Source organism: Zingiber officinale, chromosome 2A (genome assembly GCF_018446385.1).
Source record: "Zingiber officinale cultivar Zhangliang chromosome 2A, Zo_v1.1, whole genome shotgun sequence".
Classification (NCBI taxonomy): domain Eukaryota; kingdom Viridiplantae; phylum Streptophyta; class Magnoliopsida; order Zingiberales; family Zingiberaceae; genus Zingiber; species Zingiber officinale.
The window spans coordinates 54,843,910-54,866,480 of NC_055988.1; the positions used below are offsets into that span (position 1 = coordinate 54,843,910).

General features: G+C 37.8%; 1 pseudogene; it reads right to left on the minus strand.

Moving 5' to 3' along the window:
- Positions 1-3,598: 3,598 nt before the first annotated feature.
- Positions 3,599-5,372, minus strand: LOC122039644 (annotated as a pseudogene).
- Positions 5,373-22,571: the final 17,199 nt, after the last annotated feature.

The following is a 22,571-nucleotide window of genomic DNA, read 5'->3' on the forward strand; positions in this document are numbered from 1 at the left end:
GAGAGAGCCGATGAGCTCGGTGCGTCCAAGGGACGAGGTGCTGTGAAAGAGTACATCGATAGACGAGAAGGAAGAACGTGGTGATTCTGAGGGACAAGAGGCTAGGAGCGGAAGGTTTCTTGAGAAGGCCATGTTGGTTAATCCTAGGAAAACGTACCGGTTCCACTGTATAAAATTTTTGTACAAGTGTCAAATCTTTCCTTAAATAACCTATTATGTTCTTTAGAAGTTAAATTAGGAATCGCAGACGGAACTTAACATCATTGATTCCAAATTTAATTTATCTATTCTTAATGATTTAGATTTGAATCGCAAGCGGAACTTAACACTATTGATTCAAATCTACCTAGATTATTAATTCCATAAATATTAATTTCCAAAATTGGCTTCCAGGACTACATGGCGAGGCACATGGCCTTCTTGGATATGGGAGCAACCACCACCACCTAGGCAAAGCCTTTTAAGAAAAGCTAATATTTATTTCCTTAAATAACTATAGGTTAACCAAAAGGAACAATCGAATCACAAGTTCGAAAAAGAAGAAAACACAAACTCGAAAAGCTATTTCGAAAAACTAGATCTAATTGCCTCTTGTATTTAGAATTCTTATAAAGAGAAAAACTAGCATGATGCGGAAAACAATTGCTAATTATACCTTCTCTTTGTATGCTAATGACCTCGAGATCTTCTGCCGTATTCCTCCCCTCGCCTTGGATTTCGTGTGGGCGACGATCCTCCAAGATGAACACCACCCAAAAGCTTTCTCCTTCTTCTTCTAAAATCCATCCACCACCACCACCAAGGAGAAGAGAGCAAAGGGAAAGGAAGAAGGGAGAGGGCCGGCCACACCAAGAGATCACCCAAGCAAAAGAATAAGAGTTCTGTCTCATGAAACCCCCTCACCCCTTCTTTTATATTACTTGCCCAAGGCAAATAAGGGAAAACCTTTTACAAAAAATAAAATCATCCAAGAGTTTTTCCTTTTCCCTTTTTATTTTTCCTTTTCTTTCCTCTTGATTGAATCAATCATCAATCAATGGTTGTGATCAATCCTATTTGGTTTAGGATTGGGATTGGCCGGCCCCTTGCTTGGACACCAAGCAAGGTGGCCGGCCACCATATTTAGGAAAGAATAATAATAATTTTTTTATAAAATTTTACAAGAGAAAAAACTCTTACAAAATTTTACAAGCTCTCTTTCCAAGAGTTAAAAAAGGAAAGTTTCTAAAAATTAAAACCATGTTTTAAAATTTAAAAAACTCTCTTATAAAATTTCCTTTTTAACATGATGATAGAAATTTTAATTTTAAAACTTATCTCCCTTTTTTTTCTTAAACCATGAGGATGGTTAAAAAAGGAAAGTTTTAAAACTTTTAAAACTCTCTATTAAAACATGTGGCCTAATTCAAATAAGGAAAGTTTTAAAAATTAAAATATCTTTTTTAAAACTTATAGTTTTCTTCAAAGAGAATATTTTAAAAAATTCAAAATACCCTCCCATATGAATTAATCTTGGCAGGCCCCTACAAGCTTGGTCACCAAGCTATAGGGCCGGCCCCTTTAAGAGGATGTGGTCGGCCATTACTTGGTTACCAAGCAATGGTCCGACCCTCTTCTTGGACACCAAGAAGAGCTTTACATTTGGATGGACTTGAGACTATAATGAGGCTACGATAGAGACCTAGCGGAGAAATTGGTTTTGGCCTTCCTATGAGCTTGAGTATCTCATGCTCGCCCAGAACATACAACTCAAGTTCATTGATAATAACTCATTCCACTAGAGAGTTATTACCGCACTACCGCACCAATCCCAAATTACATTATGGGCTCCTTCTTATCATGAGTGTGTTAGTCTCCCTGTGTTTAAGATTACGAATGTCCACTAATTAAGTAAGTTACTGACAACTCACTTAATTAATATCTAGCTCCAAGAGTAGTACCACTCAACTTTATTGTCATGTCGGACTAGATTCACCTGCAAGGTTTTGCATGACAATCCTTATGAGCTCCTCTTGGGGACATTCTCAACCTAGATAACTAGGACACAGATTCCTTTTATAATCAACAACACACATTACAAGAAAAAATCTAATAGACAACGCTTTAAAAACGTTGTCTATGTGGTTGAAAAAGCGTTGTTAAAAGCACTGTTGTTAAAAGTCTGTTCAAAGACAACACTTTAAAAGCGTTGTCGTTTGTAGCAAAGACAACGCTTTTGCAACGCTTTAAAAGCGTTGTCGTTTGTAGCAAAGACAATGCTTTTGCAACGCTTTAAAAGCGTTGTCATATTTTTACAAATACAACGCTTTTGCAACGCTTTAAAAGCGTTGTCATTTTTTTTAAATTAAAAAAACATATTTATTTTTCTATTTACAAAACCATTGTTTTTCTTTAGCCTTGCTATAGAAATGAAATCAACCATAACTTAACAAAATGAACAAAGTCATGACATATATATATATATATAAACAAAGATAGATACACAGTGTACATAAAAACCAAGTACATAATTCCCAAAATGATGATACTGTCAACATGATTCAAACAAGATTTGAAGAAAATTAATATGTCCAGATTCGAAGATAGTTCCCAAAATGATAGATACATTGATTAACACAAACGTTAACCCAACATTATCTAGATTTGAAGATAATTGACATGTGAAACCAATCCATCTTCAGTTGAAACATCCACCTATCCATCTTCAGTTGGGTACCTCCATTCAATACCAACCTTCCCATTCTAACAAAAAATAATTATAGCAATCAGATATAACCAATTTGGCATAATCAAACATGCAATATCATAGAGAAAAGTATCACCTAACAATTAAGAACTACTGTACCATTGGTTATGTGATAACCAGTTCTGTGAATCAACTACTACTAATCAGAAATTAGAAATCAACTCTTGCTAAACAGAAATCAGAAATGCATCAGTTATAGTAATCAGAAATGCATCAAAATTTACTGTTTACTACAAATAAAGGGTTACATGTGGGTGAGGCAATTCCTGGTGATGGACAAGCTTCGCAAGCTACTTGAGCCACTTGATCTTGGTGAGCCTAGGCAAGCAGATCAACTAGTACAAAGTGAGATGGGCAATCCACTCAATTAAGCCTAGCTCAATAATGTCATCAAAGAGTTAATCAATAAGGTAGAGAATGAACATGGATTAACAGAAAAATAAAATCTAAAAAAACTTATATTTATTTCAGATAATTTATGATCTATGAATCTAAATGCTTCATGGAATACACAATTGCAATTTTTCCTAAAAAGAAATAAAAATATCATTTCATATTTGATATGAAGGAAACATGAAATGTCTTTCTTGTAAGTTGTAAACTGAGAAAGGAATTGGGCCAATTCACAAGCAGGATTTTCCTAGTCTTTATGTGATCGAATATAAATTTACATCAAAAAAGTTTTGCAGATATGACACGAAAATAACAACACATTATTTATTATCTCAAAAAGGTTAAATGCCAAAAAAAATGCAGATAGACGAGTCATTTAAAAATCAAATTCAGCCAAAGTTTCCATGGAACTGACGCAATGAAACCTTGAGAGACATCTAACCACAGGCAATGAAGTGATTTTGAAAATGAATATCCTCAATGCTTTGCATCCTCTTCCTCGTAGAACTTTGAGTATTGTTCGGAATCCATTAATGAATTCACTTCTCCATCATTGCTCGATTTGACCTTTACGATCCAACCATCCTCGAATGGACTTGCATTAACATTTTACAAAGACATGATAGTATCTCAGTATTATCTAATGAATTAAGTGAATGTGGCACAGTTAAAAGACATGAATGTTAAGAAAAAAAGAGTGTTCATAAAGTTTCAAGTATCAACTGAAAAGTACTTGAGAGTTGGCTATCTATCATAAATAGAAAGCTAAGAAGATACTTCAGGTAGTGACACACTAAGTAAACAATAACATAGAAATATATAATGCTTAGATTCTTAAAAGCCTATAATTACATTCTAACACATGGAATATTCTGTTTTGACAACACATATGCTCATCTTCATTTCACATTCAGTATTGACTACTGCTTCTTTAGATGATCAAAAACAATAAAATGTGACAAGTATGAAAAAATAAGAGTATTTATTTTATAGATTAATTAACAACTAATTTTCTAGAAACTCACCAACCTAGGAGAACCATTTAACTCAGTATTTCAATGGTTACCTTGACACTCTCAACTGCACCAAAATTTTTGCCCTGCTTCACGTAGGAACCAACTTCTAGTAATGCAATATACACAACATCACCTAAATGATCCTGTAAGGAAACACCACATCGATCTTGAAATTAATAAGATGGCACTGATACTTGATGGAACTAATATGAAAATAAAATCACCTGAGCATGGTCTGTTATTCCTATTGTTGCAGTAGAGCCATCAACTTTAACCCACTCATGTGTGTTAGCATATTTCAAATCTTTAATAACTGTAAGCAAATAGTTTGAGTCTTGTACATTTTAAAAATGACTATTTAATATAAGGAAAAGTTGCAAGGAGTGTATCGACTCTCTTATACCCGTCCTTAAACTTCATTAGAAAGGTCAAATACATCATGCCACTAAATTATTTAGATGTTATTTAGATCTTTATATTTGATCTTTAAACATATAGAATTTACAATGACTACTATCTCCATTTCCCCACATAAATTTTAAAAATGAAACTTCCATAGCTTCTTATACTTCAGGATCTAAGGCTTCCATAATAGATTATTCATCATCAAATACAATAAGTTCTTTTTTTCCTACTAGAAATAGTTGAATCTCGCCATTAATGATGCATCTCCATGCTCTATTTTGCTGACATCCATATCAAAAATAAATTAACAAATGAAGAAAGAGACGAATCACCCATCACTATCAAATTAGAAATAGCAACAAAATCTGGCCAGACCAACCTAGACTAAATTTCACAACTACATCCAGAGGAGATTCACAAGTCGCAATAGCATCATGCGATACGGATCCAGAGGAGTAAAAAATCAAGAAGCAAATCTACCAAAGATGTCCCAACGTTCCTTTTTCTAGGGGTAAAAAACATATCTTGACCCCCCTTCCCCATCTTGTTCATTTCACCATCAACAAAGATCTCTAGAACATGAAACCAAGTGGAAAAATCTGAGGTTTCAGCAGATCAGAGACGTACCTATGGAGAAGGCCCTAGGGCAGGTGGAGATCTTGAGGTAGGAGGCGGCCCTCGAAGCCCACAACAACCTAGATGCCATTGTTATGATCTTGAGGTAGGACGATGCACATTGCTAGGAGGCCCAGCTACAATGCCAACGTCGTGCCCATCGTTGAAGATGGGTCCAAGGTGGTCGTCACCTCGATGATCGCATCCCACCTGCCTGTCGAATCTTGGAGGAGGAAGGACGGAGATCGGCCAAGGGAGAATGTCGGCGGAGGAGGGAGGAGAAGGGAGAAGAGAAGAGCCGATTGGAGCAGTACAAAAGAAAGGATAGGAGGAGGTGATGAAGAGAGAGGGATTTGGAAAGACATATAGGGTTTAGGAAGGTTTAGGCATAAAAATAAGAGGGAAAAGAAAAACACGGTGGGAAAAAATTAAGACGGAAGAGAAAAACGGCAAAAGAAAAAAAATGTGACACAATAATAGACAACGTTTTTTAAAAAAGTGTTGTCTTTGATCCTAAAAATATATTAATAGATAACGCTTATTTGAAAAAGCGTTGTCTTTGATAAGAATAAAAAAACTTCGACAACGCTTTTAGTGAAAAGCGTTGTAGAAAAAAAAAAGACAACGCTTTTTATAAAAAGCGTTGTCTTTTAAGTGTTGTCTATTAGTTTTTCTCTTGTAGTGATAGTCAAGATAAACTAATACTTAATTACACTACGACTATTCTGATGGTTTGTTCCTTTCCATCTTAGTCGCGAGTAACTATTTATAATTTATAGAGAACCGACAACATGATCTTCCGAGTGTGACACCATAATCCATGTTAACTTCTATATAAATTAATTGAACAATTACATTTAACAAATAAATACAAATATTGACCAATGTGATTCTTTTATTTCAACAAATAAATGTTTACAAAAGCTAGGCTTATAGTATACACTCTAATAATCTCCCACTTATACTAAAAGACTAAGCTGCCATATCTGTTGCCTTACATCTGATTCCCATCCCCTCCACATGCTGATCAAAAGCTTTCGCCGGAAGGGCCTTTGTGAAAGGATCTGCTAGGTTATCTTCTGATGCAATCTTGACGACGACAACTTCTCCTCTCTTGATGATGTCTCGTATCAGGTGGTACTTGCGCTCTATATATTTACTTGCCTTATGAGCTCGTGGTTACTTTGAGTTTGCAACTACACCGCTATGATCACAATAAATTGTGATTATCTTGGGCAAACCAGGAATCACATCTAAGTCCATTAGAAAGTTTCTGAGTCATACAGCTTCTTTGGCTGCCTCAGAGGCTGCCACATATTCAGCATCCATGGTTGAGTCCGAGACGCATTTCTGCTTAACACTCCTCCATGCAATGGCTCCACCTCCTAGAGTAAACACATAGCCTGACGTAGACTTTCTATTGTCCCTATCTGATTGAAAATCAGAATCCGTGTAACCCACAGAGAGCAAATCGACTACTTCGTAAACTACCATATAATCTCTAGTCCTTCTTAGGTACTTTAATATATGCTTTACTGCAATCCAATGTCCTTGTCCCGGGTTACTCTGATATCTGCTAACCATGCCCACGACAATACAGATATCAGGTCTCATACACAGCATTGCATACATAAGGCTTCTTACAGCCGAAGCATAAGGAACTGCCTTCATGTCCTCAATCTCTTTTGATGTCTTCGGGGACATCTCTTTAGATAAGGCTACTCTATGTCTAAAAGGTAAGAAACCTTTCTTGGAGTTTTGCATGCTAAAACGAGCAAGGATCATATCTATATATAAAGCTTGGGATAGGCACAACATTCTTTTCTTGCGATCCCTTATAACTTTGATCCCAAGAATGTGCGCACATTCTCCTAAGTACTTCATATCAAATTGTTTGGACAACCATACCCTTACGTCTGATAATACCTTGACATTGTTGTCAATTAACAAAATATCATCTACGCATAGTACAAGAAATACCACTACGTTTCCGTTACACTTCTTGTATACACAAGACTCATCCGGACACTGAATAAATCCATATGACTGGATTACTTCATTAAACTGGATGTTCCAAGACCTTGAAGCTTGCTTCAGTCCATAAATGGACCGATTGAGCTTGCACACTAGATGCTCTTTGCCTTTTTCAATGAACCCTTCTGGTTGCTTCATATGGATGTTTTCTTCAAGACTTTCATTAAGGAAAGCTATCTTGACAACCATTTGCCAAATCTCATAGTCCATATGAGCGATAATGGATAAGAGTATCCGGATAGACTTAAGCATGACTACCGGTGAAAAAGTCTCCTCATAATCGATTTCCTCTTTCTGAGTATACCCTTTCGCAACAAGCCTTGCTTTGAAGGTTTCTACCTTCCCATCTATCCCTCTTTTCCTTTTGTAGATCCACTTGCATCCAATGGCTTTTACATCATTTGGTGGTTCTACAAGCTCCCAGACCTTATTAGAATACATAAATTCTATTTCGGAATTCATTGCCTTTTGCTAAGATACAACATCTAAATCTTGGAGTGCTTCGTCATATGTTCGGGGATCTGGTTCATGTTTACCTGGGATCAAGTCCGAAGACTCACCCAAAAACATGAATCTCTCAGGTTGCCTCACAACCCTCCCACTACGACGAGGCACTGTCTCTCGCTGTGTATCATATGTGACACGTGCTGCAATTTCTTGTGGTACTTCATCTTGTACTGTTGGTACTAAAGTAGACGTGTCCTCTCTAATTTCTTCTAGAACTATTTCACTCATGGGCTAATGGTTCATTACATAATATTCTTCTAAAAATCGAGCATTGGTGCTAACAATGATATTCTGATTTTTAGGATTATAAAACAAACCACCTTTCGTTCCTTTTGGATATCCCACAAACAGACAAACTTTTGTACGTGATTCCAACTTGTCAGTATCTCACTTTAGCACATGTGCTGGACTACCCCATATCCGGATATGATTCAGACTAGGCTCATGCCCATTCCATAATTCCATGGGAGTAGAAGGAACTGTTTTAGAAGGTACCATATTCAGAATGTGCACCGCTGTTTCTAAAGCATATCCCCAAAATGAATTTTGTAATTCTGAATAACTCATCATCGATCTAACTATTTCCATAAGAGTCCTATTCTTTCGTTCTACCACACCATTCTGCTGGGGTGTACCAGGTGCAGTGAATTAGGATTGAATTCTGACTTCTGATAAGTAATTCCTAAACTCTCCATAGAGGTATTCGCCACCACAGTCAGACCGTAGTGTCTTGATACTTTTACCAAGACGTTTTTCCACATCAGCCCTATATTCTTTGAACTTGTCCAAGCATTCAGACTTGAGGTGCATCAGGTAAATGTATCCGTATCTTGAATTATCGTCAATAAAAGAGACGAAGTACTGATAACCACCTCTTGCTTGGATAGACATAGGACCACACAAATCAGAATGAACCAGTTCTAACGTATCTTTGTCTCTATACCCCTTGGCCTTAAAAGGTCTCTTGGTCATTTTACCATCCAAGCCGGATTCGCATGTTGGAAAGTTTTCCAACTCTAATGAACCTAAGAGTCCATCGGCTACAAGCCTTTGAATCCTACTTAAGTTAATATGTCCAAGCCTTAAATGCCAAAGATATGTTTGGTTCATTTCCGAAGGTTCTTTTCTCTTATTAGAGTTAGAAGATGTGTTATTAATTTCCATATTTTGCTTTGTGGGATAAATTGAATTTAAAGTGTATAAATTGCCAACCAATGCACCAGAACAGATAATCACCTTATTTCTCTTTATAACGACATTGCTACTAAACGAGACTGAATATCCATCCAAATACAGTTTAGAAACTGAAATTAAATTCTTTCTAAAACTGGGTACATAAAGACAATTTCTTAAAATCAAATTTCTATTCCTATCAAAAGATAAGTAGACGTCTCCCACTGCAACAGCCGCCACCTTAGTAGCATTGCCCATGTAGACAGTTATCTCTCCATCAAATAGTCTCCGGGTTTCCTGAAACCCCTACAAAGAATTGCAGACATGATCAGTGGCTCCCGTATCTACACACCAGGTGTTGGTAGATAACACCGCTAAACATGTTTCAACAACTAGAGTACGAGATATACCTTTATTGTTCTGGTTCCTACGAGAACATTCCGCTTTCCAATGTCCAAACAGCTTGTAGATGAAGCACTTGCCCTTCGGCTTCTTCATTCCAACTTTCTGTCCTGTACTCTGAGGTTTATTCACCTTCTTTGCTGAAAAGACCTGTTTCTTCTTCCTCTTGCCTTTCGACTTAGAAGTAGAACCATTTTCAGCATAGTGAATCTGAGAACTATGACGAAATATTCCTTCTTCTGCCTGTAGTTCTGTCAGAAGTTCCGCCAACGTATACTCTCTTTTGTTCATGTTATAGTTCAGGCGGAACTGCTCAAAACTCCTGGGTAGCATTTAGAGAATTATATCGACCTGGGTTTCCCCATCGATTTCTCCTCCAAGGACTTCTATTTCATTCAGATAAGCCATCATTTTGAGGATATGATCCCTTACGGGTGTCCCCTCAGACATGGTGATTGTCATTAGCTTCCTCATTGCCTCTTGCCTAGCAGTCCAACTCTCGTGCCCAAAGAGTTCTTTGAGATTGTTCATAATATCATAAGCTGTTGGTAAATCTTGATGCTGATATTGCAATACATTTGACATAGATGACAAAATGTAACACCGCGCCATCTCATCAGCTTTTACCCATTTCTTATGATACTCAATCTCCTCTGGGGTAGAGTCACCGTCAGGTGCATCAGGGCAAGCCTCAGTCAGTATAAACTTATAGCTTTCAGCAGTAAGAACAATGTCCAGGTTTCTTTTCCAATCAATATAGTTGGGACTAGTAAGTTTGTTCTCTTTCAGTATAATGGCTAGTGGGTTGAAAGTCATCCTAAGAATCACAAAAATAAACTTTGGTCAAGACTCTAAATTTAGAATAATATTGATTCCTCAAACAATACTATTATAAATTAACCAATATCTCAAATCACCGTGAATATTGCATGCCACATTAGTGTGGACGTATACAAGTTCAACATTTGTAAGAGGAGGGTGTGACCCATTAATTTTATTATCTTGTCATCCTATCTTCATGACAAATAAAATTAATAGTTGGTTTCACTTTGGTCACAGAATACAATAGCAGTGACTCGGTTGGGGAGGATACTATTGAATGCGTCTAAGTGTATACCATTACTTGATACTAAGTCCATTAAACGAAATTGTGCCTCTTCAGTTGGAGAAGATCACACGCTCCTAAATAATTTCCTTTAACCATCCATAAAAGAAAATTTGATCTAGTGATCCGCAACAAACCCATCCGTTGTGGAGGGAGGCACTCAGAGTCAACACGCAAGCTTGTTGCATCACTTACAAACCAGTAATGGAGACCATGGGATTTATTAAAATCCCTCTCCCACTTAGTTATTTAAAAATGAGGATTTTAACCTATGCTAGCATTCATCACATGCATATAAACATCATAGTAAATAAAAGCAATAAATTTGAAAATTAATTTTCCAACTATTATGGCCTTTTCCATCACTATCTTCAGTATGCTCCAACCCTAGCTGCTTCCATCTTTAGCCACCGCCATCGGGTCGAGTTGTCGCATCCTTCTTGCTTCTTATTCCGCTGCGCATCTGGTGCTCCAAATGTACCACGCCTCGCAAGAATTCGATTCGCGACAAGAAAAGAATTTTACATATATCGATCCTATATTCCTCGATGGAATGTACATGTAATCTAGATCGAAAAATAAAATTCTAAAAATAATATAGCTCCTGCTGTCTTTTATACATACAATCATGCACACAAATAATGCCCTTGACATGTCCAAGGGTTCAATCACACACAATATCAATAAGCCATAATAGTTGGAGCCTGCAACCAAAAAGTTAGCACATCCTACTATTTTTCTGCCTAAATTATGTATGACATGTGCATAACCTATTTGAATTCTAAAAATACACAGAGGCAAACCCTAGCTCTGATACCAATTATTGGTTAATCCTAGGAAAACGTACCGCTTCCACTGTACAAAATTTTTGTACAAATGTCGAACCATTCCTTAAATAACCTATTGTGTTTTTAGAAGTTAAATTAGGAGTCGCAGACGGAACTTAACATCATTGATTCCAAATTTAATTTATCTGTTCTTAATGGTTTAGATTTGAATCGCAAGTGGAACTTAACACTATTGATTCAAATCTACCTAGATTATTAATTCCATAAATATTAATTTCCAAAATTGGCTTCCAAGACTGCATGGCGAGGCACATGGCCTTCATAGATATGGGAGCAACCACCACCGCCTAGGAAAAGCCTTTTAAGGAAAGCTAATATTTATTTCCTTAAATAACTCTAGGTTAACCAAAAGGAACAATTGAATCACAAGTTCAAAAAAGAAGAAAACACAAACTTGAAAAGCTATTTCGAAAAACTAGATCTAATTGCCTCTTGTATTTAGAATTCTTACAAAGAGAAAAACTAGCATGATGCGGAAAATAATTGCTAATTATACCTTCTCTTTGTATGCAAATGACCTCGAGATCTTCTGTCATATTCCTCGCCTCGCCTTGGACGTCGTGTGGGCGACGATCCTCCAAGATGAACACCTCCCAAAAGCTTCCTCCTTCTTCTAAAATCCGGCCACCACCACCACCAAGGAGAAGAGAGCAAAGGGAGAGGAAGAAGGGACAGGGCCGGCCACACCAAAAGATCACCCAAGCAAAAGAATAAGAGTTGTGTCTCATGAAGCCCCCTCACCCCTTCTTTTATATTACTTGTTGCCCAAGGAAAATAAGGAAAAAACTTTTACAAAAAATAAAATCATCCAAGAGTTTTTCCTTTTCCATTTTTATTTTTCCTTTTTTTTCCTCTTGATTGAATCAATCACCAATCAATGGTTGTGATCAATCCTATTTTCTTTAGGATTGAGATTGGCCAGCCCCTTGCTTGGACACCAAGCAAGGTGGCCGGCCACCATATTTAGGAAAGAATAATAATAATTTTTTTATAAAATTTTACCAGAGAAAAAACTCTTACAAAATTTTACAAGCTCTCTTTCTTAGAGTTAAAAAAGGAAAGTTTCTAAAAATTAAAACCATGTTTTAAAATTTAAAAAACTCTCTTATAAAATTTCCTTTTTAACATGATGATAGAAAATTTTAATTTTAAAACTTATCTCTCTTTTTTTTCTTAAACCATGAGGATGGTTTCAAAAGGAAAGTTTTAAAACTTTTAAAACTCTCTATTAAAACATGTGGCCTAATTCAAATAAGGAAAGTTTTAAAAATTAAAATCTCTCTTTTAAAACTTATAGTTTTCTTCAAAGAGAAGATTTTAAAAATTCAAAACACCCTTCCTATTTGAATTAATCTTGGCCGGCCCCTACAAGCTTGGTCACCAAGCTATAGGGCCAGCCCCTATAAGAGGATGTGGTCGGCCATTGCTTGGTTACTAAGCAATGGTCTGACTCTCTTCTTGGACACCAAGAAGAGCTTTACATTTGGATGAACTTGAGGCTATAATGAGGCTACGATTGACACCTAGCGGAGAAATTGGTTTTGGCCTTCCGATGAGCTTGAGTATCCCATGCTCGCCTTGAACACACAACTCAAGTTCATCGATAATAACTCATTCCACTAGAGAGTTATTACCGCACTACCGCACTAATCCCAAATTACATTATGGGCTCCTTCTTATCATGAGTGTGTTAGTCTCCCTGTGTTTAAGATTAGGAATGTCCACTAATTAAGTAAGTTACTTACAACTCACTTATTTAATATCAAGCTCCAAGAGTAGTACCACTCAACTTTATTGTCATGTCAGACTAGGTCCACCTGCAGGGTTTAACATGGCAATCCTTATGAGCTCCTCTTGGGGACATTCTCAACCTAGATAACTAGGACACAGATTCCTTTTATAATCAACAACACACACTATAAGTAATATCATTTCCCAACTTATCGGGCATATTGATTTATCGAGCTAAACCTCACCCTTTGATAAGTCAAAGAAATAAATATTAAATATATGTGCTTATTATTATATTAGGATTAAGAGCACACACTTCCATAATAACTAAGGTCTAGTTCTTTTATTAAGTCAGTACAAAAAGAACATACCTAAATGGTCCTACTCAATACACTTAAAGTGTATCAGTATAATTTATTAGTCAAGATAAACTAATACTTAATTACACTACGACTATTCTGATGGTTTGTTCCTTTCCATCTTAGTAGCGAGCAACTGTTTATAATATATAGAGAACCGACAACATGATCTTCTGAGTGTGACACTACAATCCATGTTATCTACTATATTAATTAATTGAATAATTAAATTTAACAAATAAATGCAGATATTGACCAATGTGATTCTTTTATTTCAACAAATAAATGTTTACAAAAGCTAGGCTTATAGTATACACTCTAACAGGCCAGAAGTTGGGTTCGGGTGAGCCCTATTCCGGATGGCCGAGATCACCCAAGCGAGCAGAGCCAGAGCAGAAGACCCGAACCAAGGAGAGTGGAAACGGAACAGAAGATCGGGACTGAAAAATCAACAAAGGCTAATTTTTTTCAATCCAGGGTGCCCTGAGCTGTTCAGGGCGCTTGGACCTGTTTGGGGCACCTAGACCTAGTCCGAGTGCTTGGACCTGGTCTGAGCGCCCGGACCTGGTCCGAGCGCCTAGACTCTGGGCGCTCGGAGCAGGAAATTTCTTTGTCCCCTCCCAAATGCCTAGAACCCTTTCAGTCACCCCGACCAGGGATATAAATATAGCTCTGATCCCAATGGTTAGAATAACACTTGTAATTTATTTCTTTTCAGTCTTGTTCTGTAACTGAGTGCTTTAATTGTTGTAAAAAGGTTTCTCCGCCTGAAGGATAGTTTAGTGCGCTTTCATCTTCCTTGGATTAACAACCTCCCCAGTTGTAATCAAGTAAACCCTTCGTGCCTCTTATTTCTAGTCTCTTAATTTTTTTTATACAAGTGTTAGTATAATTAAACCATAAAGTTTGAGGAAGGTACATTTTTGTTTGCAGGGCTATTCACCTCCCTCTAGTCAGCTGCCCAAGGGTCCTACACACCAAGCTTCTCTCCTTTTTCTCCATTAGTTTGTTTTCCTCCCTCTTCTCGGTTACTAACTTGAGCGCCAGATGGGTCATGTCGAGAAGCCGACCCAAGCACTAATATATGTTATATTTCAGGGTTCTGGATCTCATAAGTTGTAAGACGGTTCTAAGCTTTCCAGAGAGGAGGAGCCAAAGTGAGCGGAAAAAGAGGCCATCAAATACATTTATGGAACAATTATACCCAACCTCTTTTGTCACTAGATGCATTAATTAATCTAGTGGAATATAATTTGCCTACGTCAAAAATAGAGTTGTCAGAGGCTTAAATCTGTAGCAAGGCAGGTCGACATGTGGTGGCCCAGCCATTTAGTGGGCTAGAGAAGATTAACTCGTCATCTTAGTGAGTTGGAAAATCCCCAACCCAACCCAACTCAAGGCGGTTTATGGGTTAGGTGGGCCAACCCATGGGCCCATCAAAAAATATAAAAAAAATCCATGATGGCTTGGATTGACCCATAAGTTGCTAATTTTGTTAAAAGGAAATATTCATGAAGTAAAATAAATTTAACAACTATTTTTCAAGAAAATACAAGTTAAGAAAGTTTACCATAAAGATGATTATAAATCAATCTAGTAATCTCAATTGTATCAATACACTGTAAAATAGCAGCGAGTATGCTCTTAGCTCTGATGAACATGATGTAAGGAACTAGGGAGCTAAACATGTGAAAGCGTAGCAGAAAACATCTAGTTCCTCCAAAAGATCCATGCGAAAGGAAACCAATACTAAGTCTACATGAGAGGATTATACCTTTGATGTGTGCCCTTCGCATTCTCGGCAGCAACCTTTCTTTGGATGCAGATCTTAGCGTGATCAAGTGTCCACGCCTCTACGGTATCCACATGAACATGTTCTGTTCATCTCACGAACTCTCGATCTGGAGAAGAATCAACTTTTTGGTGCTAGCCACACAAGGTGATTCGGCCATGAGGAAGGATCGACCAAGAGGAAGAAGAGGAGGAAGGAGAAGACAAAAAATGAACTTTCCTACAATCAATGGCCAAAATTCCTCCTTTTGTACTCCCATAGAATACCAAAAGTTCATTTGGCTCTTAATCTCCCTTTTGCCTCTTGATCTTCTTCATGAATTGACTCTTAGTCTGTTAGTGAGAGCCCTAGAGCCAATCATATGATGATTGTTGTATGGACTTGATGTATCATATTCCTATATATTAATAAAGGTATTTCTTTATGGTTATTATACTTAATTGTATTGGTGCCAAATAACTAAGTATAATAGCATCCTTGAGTAGAAGGTTCTTATCTATATCAATCGATTAGTTGAACCGATAATGAGATGATACAGAGAACACTACTCTTAATCATTCCTAGTCAAGTATTAACATTCAGGGACAATGTTAATACGATGAGACTAGCATGTAGGTCAACTCGATGACTTGATCTCACAAGTCATGGATATAGAGATATCAAGTTGACACATGAGTATGCATTGGAGAATATATACTGAATGACCCGCCATTAGAAAGTATCATGGATCGTTATATGAGTGTCATATACTTTCTCATGTGACTATTAGTATGACTATCAGTCCTTGGACCTAAAGTCACCATGGTTCCCTACATAAGGAGTTGCATACTTTGGCATGGTCAAACGTCACCCGTAAATGGGTGGACTATAAAGGCGACTACTGGGTATGAAATAAATTATGCGGAGGGATGTGAGTGATGTAGATGGGATCTATCCCTCCTATATGACGGGAGTGACATCATGATTCTTGATAGAGTGAGACCACTAAGTGCATGGCCATGCCCAAATGAGTCAATATGAGATATTGAGCTCATTTGATTAGAGTGAGTCTACTTTGAGTTCAAGATATAAATTGATTAGAGGATGACACGGTCAATGCCTCAATTGATCAATTTAGATGTCGAGGATAGAAGGACATTGTCACATATTGTGAGAGTCACAATTAGTAGTCACAAAGGTAATGTTGGATCTCAACATTCTTGTAACTTGGGTAGTAATGATGTGTTGCTAGATACCGCTCATTACTTATATTTCTAAATGGGTTTAGGAGCATTGCCAACGTTACAAGAACCTATAGGGTCACACACAAAGGACAATTAGATGGAGATTAGGTTCATATGATGGACCAAGAGGATTAGGTTCATGTGATGAACCAAATTGGATTAAGAGTAATGCAAATTAGACTAATTGAGTTGGACTCAATTTGATTCATGTGTAGAATGAGTCTAATTTAGATTATAATTCATTGAGTCAATTTAAACCAATGAATAAAGATTCATTAAATTAAATTGACTTGAATCAATGGTTAGATTTGATCAACCATGGGAGATAAAAAGGTCAAGTTTGACTTGACTTGAAAGGGGAGATGAAGGGTCAAGTTTGACTTGACCAAATGCCACCTCATTGTGACTTGGCATGGGGCCGGCCAATGATGGTGTTCCACATCATCAAGGCTACATCATAGTGTGCCACCTCATGAGGAAGACCAAGAGTCATGACTCTTGGTATTACATGGAGGTTTAAAACCCTCCTTTATGTGGCCGGCCACATTAGTGCAAGCATTTGTGCTTGTTGTAACTTCTTCTTCTTCCTCCTCTCTTCTCTTGTTCTCTCCCTCTCCTCCATTGCCGAAACCATTCAAGGGTTCTAGCACACTCTATGTGGTTTTCCTCCACTTTTTGTTCGTGTGGATACGTGTAGAGGAGTGTACACTTGACACTCTACGAGATCCGACAACCGTTTGGACGAGCGGGATAAGCGAAGGGTATCATGACAAGGGTAACACTCTTATCATGTAGATCTAAGGTAGATCTAGGATAAGCAAACATGTACATGAATTTTATTTATCTTCGCACGGATCTGTGGCAAGACTTCGAGGTTTTCGCAATGCAAAAAGCAGTTTTTGCGGCTCGAAAGTCCCAATAGTGGTATAAGAGCCACGTGCGAAGTGTGTACATGCTTTGTATTTTTTTTTTTGAAAATGTTTCAGATCTGTAAGTTTCTATAAGTTTACTATTTTTATGAATTTTATGAGTAATTTTCTCGTAGAGGCGAAGCAACAAGTGCTTGGACACTTGTAGGCTTCAACTACCGAGAAAAATCTTCCGAAACGACAAGATCTCACCCAAATTGTTTTGGGACAGCAGCTTAAGGCGCTGTTAGGTCAAGATGGGACACTCGTGATATTCATTTCGCGAGTAGGGGCGCTGCCCCTAACCCTGCAAGGGGCATTGTCCCACGATCGCGCTCGAAAATCGCTAATCGGGACCGCCGCGAAGTTATGACTCATAAAATTGATAAAAATAGTAGTAAAATTATAGAAATTTATGTAAAATACATAATTTAGAATTATGTATAATATTGTGATGGTCATGGCCCAAAAACCCAATTTGATTGGATAAAAATTGTGTTGTAATTCATAATATGGTCTGGCGCCATTTTTGTGTTGTGTGTACTGTATATGATATGCGACCTGCGTGTCGTGCCTCTTTTCTTATGTTCCTGTTGTAAATAGATTTTAGACTCAAATGTAACTTGAGTTTCATATTTGTAATGTACAAAATGAAGCGGTGGAAGGTCTGCTCAAGAAGGAGTTACGAGGAGAGTGATTTCAACACATGGCGGTCAAATGGAGGCACTTGAAGACGTCGATGACCTAGGTTGACCGTCCAATCTTTTCATTGGCATGAGAAGATCATAGTGGGGCCATGACCTCATCACAATTTAATTAATCAGTATATATGATTGCTTGTGTGTATGTGATGCATGCTAATGTAGGATAATTAGTGCCTTAATGTGTATATAATACGCATTCACAATTAGATTAGATTTTAATCAAGTCAACTCGAAATGCCTACCATGTTTTGATACCCATCACTACCTTGATCATTTGTTGTTGTTGAATTTGCCAAAGTAGAGCAACGGATATTATCTTGGTAGGGTGCGGAGGGACAATCTTGGTCCCGCCTATCAAAGCTTGGGGGTGAGTACAAGCTCAATTAGATTGAGTATAACTAGTTAACTCAATTTGATTGGGTATAACTATAGGCATTTTCAAACGGTTGGAAGATAGGATAAAAATCACATTTATACTAAATCTTGGGCGATTTAGCCAAAGCTAACTCAAGTTTTAATATAAATGAGTATCTTAATCCTATAAACAAGAGTTGCATAGAGATGTAATTGATAATTAGTTATCTACCGATTATACTAAGTCTTGGGTGATTTAGTCAAAGCTAACTCAAGGCATAGTATGATGTGGATCTTGTCCCACATGAATTATAGCCCATTAGTATGAATCTAGTAGTGTGGTTTGACCACATTCATGTCTTGATTCGACAAAAGTTCTATAATTCAGTGGAGAGTATCATTTAGTTAAAAGCCTAATTAAATGAAAAATGGAATATGATATTTACTCTCTGCTTTATTTATGTTGTAGATTGCCATGTCGACAAACACGAACACTTTCTCCCTGTGTTTTGTCCTTGACAAGGACAAGCTCAATGGAGATAATTTCCTGGACTGGTACAGGAATCTGAGTATTATTCTCACACAAGAAAGAAAACTGTACATCCTAGAGCATCCCATTCCCGAGGCACCTCCTACCACTGCCACGCGAGTTGACCGAGATGCTTATAAGAAGCATCAAGATGATGCATTAGATGTGTCATGCCTCATGCTCACAACCATGAACTCTGAGCTTCAGAAGCAACACGAGTTGATGACTGCTTATGATAGGTTGAACATCTTCGTCAACTATATCAAGGACAAGCAAGGCATGAGTGATTCGAGATCTCTAAGGCACTGTTTCAGTGCAAGATGCAAGATGGGACTCCCGTAGGTCCATATGTACTCAAGATGATTTGGTACATAGAGAATCTACAGAGGTTGGGATTCCCACTTGGCCAAGAACTGGTCACTGACTTGATCTTGTAATCCTTGTCCGAGAGTTACAGTAACAAAATTGATAAGCCATTGCATGAGCTGCTAAGCATGTTGAGAACTGTTGAGCTCAACCTTAAGAAGGTAAAGCCTAACTCCATTTTGATGGTGCAAAAGCATAAAGGCAAGAGAAAGCCTAAAGGTAAGGGAAAGTCTCAAGCCAAGGGCAAAGGCAAGGTAATGAAACCTAAAGGAGGGGTTGCCAAGGATGCTACCTACTTCCACTGCGGTCAGACCAGGCACTGGAAGAGGAACTGCAATGTATACCTGGAAGATCTTAAGAAGAAGAGAAATGAGGTTTCTACTTTAGGTATATATGTTATAGAAGTCAAACTCTCTATTTCTTCATCATGAGTATTAGATACTGGATGTGCTTCTCACATTTGTACTAATGTACATGCATTGAGAAATAGCAAGACATTGACGAAGTGCGAGGTGGACCTACGAGTAGGCAATGGAGCACGAGTTGCCACTGTTGCTGTAGGAACTTACTTTCTATCTCTTCCCTCTGAGCTTGTACTAGAATTAGATGAATGTTGTTATGTGTCTGCTCATACAAAGAACATCATTTCAGTTTCTTGTTTAGACAAGAAAGGTTTTTCATTTATAATAAAGAACAAATGTTGTTCCATTTATTTAAACGATATATTCTATTGTAGTGCATCTCTGATGAACGGACTCTACATTCTAGACTTAGAGAACCCTATCTATAACATAAGTACCAAAAGGTTCAAGTCAAATGAAATGAACCAAACCTATCTCTGGCATTGTCGCTTAGGTCATATAAATGAGAATCGCTTATCCTAGCTCCATAAAGATGGTTTGTTGGACTCATTTGATTTTGAATCATATGAGACATGCGAGTCATGCCTACTGGGCAAGATGACCAAGACTCCCTTTAGTGGACACAGCGAAAGAGCAGCTGACTTGATAGGACTTATACATAGTGATGTATGTGGCCCTTTTAATGTCACTGCCAGAGGTGGTTAAAAGTACTTCATTACATTTACAGATGACTTCAGTAGATATGGTTATATATATCTGATGACACATAAGTCACTATCCTTTGAAAAGTTTAAAGGATTCAAGAATGAAGTATAAAACCAACTAGGCAAGAGTATTAAGATACTTCGATCGGATCGAGGTGGTGAATACCTTAGCCATGAGTTTCGTGACTATCTAGCTGAGTGTGGGATTCTATCCCAACTCACTCCTCCTGGAACACCATAGTGGAATGGTGTATCCGAAAGAAGGAATCATACCCTATTAGATATGGTACGATCTATGATGAGTCACACAGATCTTCCTATATCTTTTTGGGGATATGCTTTAGACACAACAGCTTTCACACTTAACCGTGTTCCATCCAAAGCTGTGATAAAGACACCATATAAGATATGGACTGGGAAAGATGCCAGATGCCTTTTATGAGGATTTGGGGTTATGAGGCTTACGTTCGACATTAAGTCTCAGACAAACTGGGACCCAAATCCGATAAGTGCTATTTTATAGGATATCCCAAGGAAACGAAGGGATATTACTTCTACATTCCCAGTCAACACAAAGTGTTTGTGGCTAAGACTAGGGTTTTTCTAGAAAAGGACTTTGTTTCTAGAAAAACTAGTGGGAGTACGTTCGATCTTGAAGAAGTTCAAGATATGGACCACAGCACTGAAGCCTTGATGGAAGTTGAAGTGGAACCACAAAATATTCTGGATGATGAGATTGTTCCACAAGGAGTTGAGGAACAACAACTAGTTCAAGTAGACCTACCTCTTCGCAGGTCTGATAGGTACGTCGTCAGCTTGAGAGATACTCATTTCTCTTTCCTGACCATGACGACGTTATGCTCACTGAGAATGAGCCTACATTTTATCAGGAAGCTGTGATGAGACCAAATTCTGAGAAATGGCTAGAGGTCTTGTGATCCAAGATGGAATCCATGTACACCAACCAAGTATGGACTTTGGTTGATCCAACTGAAAGCGTCAAACCCATTGGGTGTAAGTTGGTCTTTAATAGAAAGACTGACATGGAGGGACTTATGCATACCTATAAGGGTCGTTTGGTAGCTAAAGGTTTCAAGCAAATTCATGGTATTGACTATGATGAAACCTTTTCTCTAGTAGCGATGTTTAAGTCCATTCAGATCATGCTTGCTATTGCAGCATACCACGATTATGAGATCTGGCAGATGGATGTCAAAATCGCGTTTCTGAATGGAATCTTGCTCGAGGATGTGTACATGACACAACCTGTAATGACCCTCCTACTAGCTAGGCTGCGAGGCCGGACCGTCACATTATGTTGTGCTAAACTATTTTTAAGGTGCGGAAAAGCTGAACTAATTCAAAATTTTACTAACTACTACTATTTCTTCTACTAATTGCTATTAGATCTGAATTTCATGTTTAAACTGCATCTTGAATGATGTTCCTATGCTAAAGGAAGTAATCTAGACTTCACATATGAACAAGGACTGAAATAAGGGGTTTCCAGCTGTTATCAAGCCTCCCAATCGATCGGTAGATCGATTGGAGTGGTCTGATCGATCCACTGATCGATTCAGCTTGCTACTGTACACGGGATAAATTTTGGATCGATCGGCTGATCGATCCAAACTTGTCAATCGATCCAAGGATCGATTCCAGAACTCTCTGTTCGTGACAGAAGTTTGTTGATCGATACAGTGATCGATTCCAAGGCTCTCTGTTCTCGACAAAACGCGACCGGATCGATCAGCTGATCGATCCAGGAGCTTACTGTTCGCGAGGAAAACTCCTCAATCGATCAGCTGATCGATTGAGGGCCTCCAATCGATCGGTGAATCGATTGGGGTTTCTGATTTCGCAGCTAAGCTCTGATTTCAGCACTGTTTCGTGCCAAGGTCACATACATAAGTTCTAAAATAACTGGAAAACATTCTAATAGCAAACAACTAGTGTTCTAAGCATGTCCACTAACCATCTAAGCATATCTTGCATAATCCGGACACTTAAATATCTAGAAATGCAGAAAAGTAATACTATAAGAAAATACTAAGTTCTAAAGGTTGCTAGTTTCTCCAAGGATCTTTATTCCAAGTTCCTGTCCACACACATCTTTATCGCATTGTCCTCCATCCTCCGCTAGTCCATCTTTCGCCTTTACCTTTATCTGCAGTATAAGGAAAAGAAAGTATCTGTAAGCTTGGGAGCTTAGTAAGAAACCATCTACCTCACAAAACATGCATTCGATGCAATTTATGCTTTTAAAACATGCTATTTGAAATACATGCTGATAAT